The sequence below is a fragment of the Idiotropiscis lumnitzeri genome, unplaced genomic scaffold, assembly GCF_059441095.1.
Source record: "Idiotropiscis lumnitzeri isolate Australia: NSW breed Sydney's pygmy pipehorse unplaced genomic scaffold, RoL_Ilum_1.0 HiC_scaffold_27, whole genome shotgun sequence".
In the NCBI taxonomy this organism is placed as follows: Eukaryota; Metazoa; Chordata; class Actinopteri; order Syngnathiformes; family Syngnathidae; genus Idiotropiscis; species Idiotropiscis lumnitzeri.
In genome coordinates this window covers 1,884,495-1,891,618 of record NW_028283565.1, presented here as the reverse complement: position 1 = coordinate 1,891,618, position 7,124 = coordinate 1,884,495, and the positions used below count along the sequence as shown (strand labels likewise).

Sequence of the window (7,124 nt, the reverse complement as noted above, 5' to 3'; positions counted from 1 at the left end):
AAACACATTCAAGAGAGCATTACCAGATGCCAGGATGGCAGAGCGGTCTAAGGCGTTGCGTTCAGGTCGCAGTCTCCCCAGGAGGCGTGGGTTCGAATCCCGCCTGTTTTGAAACAATTCTGATACTGCTTATGATCAATTACAGCATCAATAAGAGTGACTAGTAGCGAGACTGATGCCCAATCGTCAGGCTACAATGGGTTAAGCTGTCTGTTATGTCCAATCAGACAAGCGTGAGCCCTTGAGTAGACACTGCTTACAATCAATTACAGTATCAAATAATATAATAGTCACAACTCAGATCAATTGCTATGACTTATTATTAACTTCAGGATCGCGGATCGTCGGCGACTTACATGGACAACAAACACTTCACTGCGTTAAACAAGCGGCACATTTTATTTAACCCACAGTATAAAGTGTACAAGCAAGCAAGCAAGCAACAATTGTATTTCAGCTCATAGATTACATGCAAGACATAAATCTCATTACCGTGTGCTGGAAGGACGGAGAGCCCCGGAGTCCTCAGTAATGCGAGCAAAAAATACGATGCTGGGCGTCCGCGCGTAAAACCCTCAGCCGACTCTACTTTCGTTTTGCCTCCGTCACATTCTTATAGACAATATTTCATCCCAACCCCTCCCGTTCGAGTGCGCTTTGATGGTTCGCATGGCCCTTCGCACAACTTTGGCCTCTGCCAATCCTCACTCCCTTTTCGTTATCGACTGCACCTTTTCACATGAGTCAGACATTCCTGGTGCTTAGGCCCTGTACGAATCCTTTCCAATTATTCCCGTTCTCATAACACATAGATACAACCTGTGCAAATTCTCATAACACATAGATGTGGCCTGTGCAAATTCTCATAACACATAGATGTAGCCTGTGCAAATTCTCATAACACATAGATGCAGCTTGTGCAAATTCTCATAACACATAAACACAGACATCTACTAACGCGTGTATATAGGTATAAAATGGTTATTATGCAGCATTTATGTGGTAAAACAACATTAATAAACCATATTTCACTTCATTCCACTCCTGGTGTTTTACCACCAATTGATGCAAACAGGTTCCACTAATTTATTAACCCGTTAACGTGTTGTTCCCAATTATCCAATATCCACTGAAACCATGGTACATTATATGAGTGAGCAAAGCAAAACCAATGATCCTGTAAAACATTTACCACCACATGAGTCAACATGTCTATGCGCGTGGTACAATGGATTTCTCGCCTGGTATATTCATTTCCAATCCGGCGGACATATTCAAAGATATGCCCTTCTTCTTCTAAATTTAAAGTTAGTTCACACACATAACGGTTATACCAAGAATTGACAGTTTCAATTTTTATTCTCATGGTTCCATGCAATGATATATTTCTTTTTCTACTTCTAATCGAATTCGTCGAACATAAACACAAATTCCAATATTGCATAGCGTAGTCAAAGCGATAGCTATTAAAACCAAAATCATTGGTGGAAGCAACGTTGCCCCAGCAGTTTGTGACAAGCCTGAAAATATGTCCCACCAATGATGAGCAGACTGTTGCTGAATGATTTTAGCAGCATGCAATGTCGATACCATCAGTTGGGAAACATTGGACGCATGTGACTTTATCAATTTCTTTACCTCAGTGGATCGTTCCAATGCGCATTTGAAACGCTCCAAAGAGATTTGCCATGGTGTGCGTAGCACTTCCCATTGTACAGCCGTAAACCGGCTAGCAACTGTGTAATTTGTCAACCAATACGTCCCGTTTCCCCACTGAGGTATGCGGCCCCACCTGCCACAAAATGTCCCTACTAGGTTCCCTCGACCAATCGCACAAGGTGAAGTTTACGTTGGTTAAGCAAGAATTAACAAATTCATGATGCAATTTACAAGCTAGTCCTTTATCAGTGTTTTCGCAAAGATCGGTATTAAAGGTCTGGTTTGTGTTTGGGTTCACCACAACTCAGAGGATATATTCCAGACACTACGCCACTCCTGGTAATTTCCTGTAGTCATTACTCGTACGAAACGCTCTTTTTGCGTCTGCGCATGTAGGTTTTGTATGCTACATGTGGTCCAGTTTAGCTGTTTAGTTACATTGGTTAACACTTCACTAGTGGCGTTCCACATATTTAATTCCCATTTAAATACATTTTGCCACAGTTTAGCATTTTCGTTTTGTCCCACTATTGAATTAGGAAGCCACATTCCTACTTTTAGTAGGGCATCATGAGTTCCCTGTCCGGTCCCAGCTAATTTATAGCGTGTCACTTCATTATCAATGGTGTTAGATACCCCCAATAACGTTCCGGTTCCCCCCAATAAGGTGTCGTGTTAACACTCTCTCTTCTTTCGAACACATGTGGGAAAAACAGGAAATACAATACATTTTCGTAGTTATTGCTGATTGTGCCAAGGGTGTACATGTATCAATTATAGGTACCAGCTGGGTGTTTATAATGTGTGTGTGTGTGGGGGGGTCGCTTTACTAACGCCTCTCCCCTTCTCTGGGATGAGTCATTTGGTCCAGTTCTTTCCTTGACGGGTCGGATCACACTCTGCTCTGAACCAAAAGCTCTTGACATCTCCTTCCATCGTACCTGGTTTCACTGCGCACAGCTCCACCCTGGACTTGATCCAGATTCTAGTTCCGTTACGAAACAGCCATTGGGTTGATTCTTTTCCAGGACTCCAGAATACTGCATCAGCGGTGAGGTTGGCCACCGCACACAGCCCGCCCCCCGGACACATCACTCCATCCTGGGTCACGTTGACCCCCTTGACCCTCTCACTGCCGGTCAGATTCCATGACAGCGGGCCCTGCATTCGGGGGTACAGAAGGCGTCCGGTCGTTTGCTCCCAGGAGAGTTGGACCATGGCACCAAGGTCAAGGAAGAGGATGACCAAGCAGCCGACACCACCACCGTACCGGACTTTGATAACGGCCATGGCGTCTTGATCCGTTGCCGGCCCGTCCCACAAACAACTCCCACCACGTCATCCACACCGGCTGTAATGAACACAGTTAGTTCCTACAATTGAAAGGCACAGATTAGTTTTCACGTAAATAACACATTTTTCTTCTCCTTCAAATAAGACGCTCACTGTAGCGTCGTCTCCTTGTGCAATTATCTCAGCAGCCCGGGGGGGCCCTGAGTTTTGTTTTACCCAAACCTTAGCTCCGGCCCTGTCGGTTGAGCCAAAGCCCCCTGAGCCTCGCCCAGATCTTATCACTGGTTTAGGAATTTCCTGAACTGTTGTCATATTGCACGGTTTTATTACCAACTGGGCGATTTTACTGCCCTTTCAGGTGCAAGGTCATTCCAGCCAGTATGTCCATTCCAATTATCCATTCTGCGATGGGTGTAACCACCACTTCATATTTCCGAATTGGCATGTGTCCAATTTTCAAAGGCAAAGTTACTGCCTTTCCATTTATAATTTGCCCCCCTATTCCTTGTACCGGGACTAGGGTGCCCTTCATTTTGTTGGGATTTCCTTGAATCAACGAGGCCTCCGCCCCTGTGTCAACCAGTGCCAAAACACATTGAACCGAATTATTCCAATAAATTTCTAGCTTTACATGGGGTCGAATATCACCGACACTCCATCGTTCTGACAATTTTGACTGGCTGGCAACAAAGGCTTGACCTTCATCCTATCCTAAGAGATCAAAGACTTGAGACCTCTTGCCTTTTTTTTTTTTTCTTCGAACGGCTGCTACATACCTTTCATCCTCACTGCTGCTTTCCAAACATTCCTCTCTGTTCCCCTCCACGGGAGGGGCAGAGGGCACAGCTGGTTTTATCATATCTTTAAGCAGTCCTGCCAATTCTGCAAGTTCAGAACGACCGGATCGTTCTTCAAAGCGCAAACAATTAACTTTAAGTCCTCTTTGTCTGCACCTGGCCATCAAAAACTTGTTTGATTGTCCATCAATCTCCGAATGAGGGACTCCCGCGTCTATTAACGCTCTCCACATAGCGCGTCTGTCCCCCTGATCCAGCCCAATTGCATCTGCACCTTCCTCGTACAGACGTCTGATCCATGAGTCAGTGGGCTCCCCACCACGCTGTTTATATTTGGTGGAAATTTGTGTGATTTCGTCCTGTGAATAATCTTCCTTAGTTACAGTTACTCGCGGTGCGGGTTCAGGAAACTCCTGTCTCCGCACAATGGGGTTTCCTTCAGCGTCCACTACGACAACCCCATTAGCATCCCGCTCGACATCCACAATAGGCAATACCACATTTTGCTCTTCACGCCTGCGTGCTATCGGTTTTATTTGCAAATGTGATAATTTTGGATAGAGGGACTGCCCGGTGGCAGGGGCTGTTACTTCAACGTCACCATCCCCCCATATATCTCCTTCCCAGCCCTCCGGCTCCCATTCGCCCGCAAGATCTCTCGTAAACGCCCGTATTTGTTGCGTTTCAACGCGGCGATCAGTTTTCCGCTGGTTAGCTCGTGCTTTCTTGGAAATATGCACAATTGTTTTTTCCAACACAGAATTTAATCTAGATATTTCCTTCTCTAGTTCTTCGATCTTATTGTTCTGCATTAGAATTTCTTGATCTTTACGCGCACCAGCGAGGAGAGCAGCGTCTAACGCCTTATTCTTCTCCCGCCATGCTTCTGCACAAATCCACATCATCTTCCGCACACCCCCCAAAGGCGCTCTTTTACAGACCACCACCTGAGTCAGTAAATCCTTAACTGACGTCGGGCTGGCCCCCACTGGCATGTTAACCCACGGACCAGGGCGTCCCCCATTCCGCGTCAACAATTTCCCAATTTCTCTAAACTCATGACTGTCCCACCCCGGCACTCCCGAGACGCAGTCAGCACGACTGTCCCACCCCGGCACTCCCGAGACGCAGTCAGCACGACTGTCCCACCCCGGCACTCCCGAGACGCAGTCAACAAACCCCCCTTCGGGTCCTCTAAACTCACGACTGTCCCACCCCGGCACTCCCGAGACGCAGTCAGCACGACTGTCCCACCCCGGCACTCCCGAGACGCAGTCAGCACGACTGTCCCACCCCGGCACTCCCGAGACGCAGTCAGCAAACCCCCCTTCGGGTCCTCTAAACTCACGACTGTCCCACCCCGGCACTCCCGAGACGCAGTCAGCACGACTGTCCCACCCCGGCACTCCCGAGACGCAGTCAGCACGACTGTCCCACCCCGGCACTCCCGAGACGCAGTCAGCAAAACCCCCCTCGGGTTCATCCAAAGTTTTACTCTTACTCAAACAACAAGCCATGTCCAAGTCGCAGTTTTCCCGAGATCCTGCCGACAACGCCAAAAATGTTTTGAAACAATTCTGATACTGCTTATGATCAATTACAGCATCAATAAGAGTGACTAGTAGCGAGACTGATGCCCAATCGTCAGGCTACAATGGGTTAAGCTGTCTGTTATGTCCAATCAGACAAGCGTGAGCCCTTGAGTAGACACTGCTTACAATCAATTACAGTATCAAATAATATAATAGTCACAACTCAGATCAATTGCTATGACTTATTATTAACTTCAGGATCGCGGATCGTCGGCGACTTACATGGACAACACACACTTCACTGCGTTAAACATTTTATTTAACCCACAGTATAAAGTGTACAAGCAAGCAAGCAAGCAACAATTGTATTTCAGCTCATAGATTACATGCAAGACATAAATCTCATTACCGTGTGCTGGAAGGACGGAGAGCCCCGGCGTCCTCAGTAATGCGAGCAAAAAATTCGATGCTGGGCGTCCGCGCGTAAAACCCTCAGCCGACTCTACTTTCGTTTTGCCTCCGTCACATTCTTATAGACAATATTTCATCCCAACCCCTCCCGTTCGAGTGCGCTTTGATGGTTCGCATGGCCCTTCGCACAACTTTGGCCTCTGCCAATCCTCACTCCCTTTTCGTTATCGACTGCACCTTTTCACATGAGTCAGACATTCCTGGTGCTTAGGCCCTGTACGAATCCTTTCCAATTATTCCCGTTCTCATAACACATAGATACAACCTGTGCAAATTCTCATAACACATAGATGTAGCCTGTGCAAATTCTCATAACACATAGATGTAGCCTGTGCAAATTCTCATAACACATAGATGCAGCTTGTGCAAATTCTCATAACACATAAACACAGACATCTACTAACGCGTGTATATAGGTATAAAATGGTTATTATGCAGCATTTATGTGGTAAAACAACATTAATAAACCATATTTCACTTCACCGCCTCAGACAGAGCCCATTGAAAGTACCAAGCAAGAACAAAGCAAACACAGTCAAGAGAGAGGTACCAGTTGCCAGGATGGCAGAGCGGTCTAAGGCGTTGCGTTCAGGTCGCAGTCTCCCCAGGAGGCGTGGGTTCGAATCCCGCCTCAGACAGAGCCCATTGAAAGTACCAAGCAAGAACAAAGCAAACACAGTCAAGAGAGCATTACCAGTTGCCAGGATGGCAGTGTGTTCTAAGGCGTTGCGTTCAGGTCGCAGTCACCCCAGGAGGCGTGGGTTCGAATCCCACCTCAGACAGAGCCCATTGAAAGTACCAAGCAAGAACAAAGCAAACACAGTCAAGAGAGCATTACCAGTTGCCAGGATGGCAGTGTGTTCTAAGGCGTTGCGTTCAGGTCGCAGTCACCCCAGGAGGCGTGGGTTCGAATCCCACCTCAGACAGAGCCCATTGAAAGTAGCAAGCAAGAACAAAGGAAACACAGTCAAGAGAGAGGTACCAGTTGCCAGGATGGCAGAGCGGTCGGTCTAAGGCGTTGCGTTCAGGTCGCAGTCTCCCCAGGAGGCGTGGGTTCGAATCCCACCTCAGACAGAGCCCATTGAAAGTACCAAGCAATAACAAAGCAAACACAGTCAAGAGAGAATTACCAGTTGCCAGGATGGCAGAGCGGTCTAAGGCGTTGCGTTCAGGTCGCAGTAACCCCAGGAGGCGTGGGTTCGAATCCCACCTCAGACAGAGCCCATTGAAAGTACCAAGCAATAACAAAGCAAACACAGTCAAGAGAGCATTACCAGGTGCCAGGATGGCAGAGCGGTCTAAGGCGTTGTGTTCAGGTCGCAGTCACCCCAGGAGGCGTTGGGTCGAATCCCACCTCAGACAGTGCCCATTG

At 47.3% G+C, this 7,124-nt stretch overlaps 1 pseudogene; it reads right to left on the bottom strand.

Moving 5' to 3' along the window:
- Positions 1 to 376: 376 nt before the first annotated feature.
- On the bottom strand, positions 377 to 6,030 carry LOC148315978 (uncharacterized; annotated as a pseudogene).
- Positions 6,031 to 7,124: the final 1,094 nt, after the last annotated feature.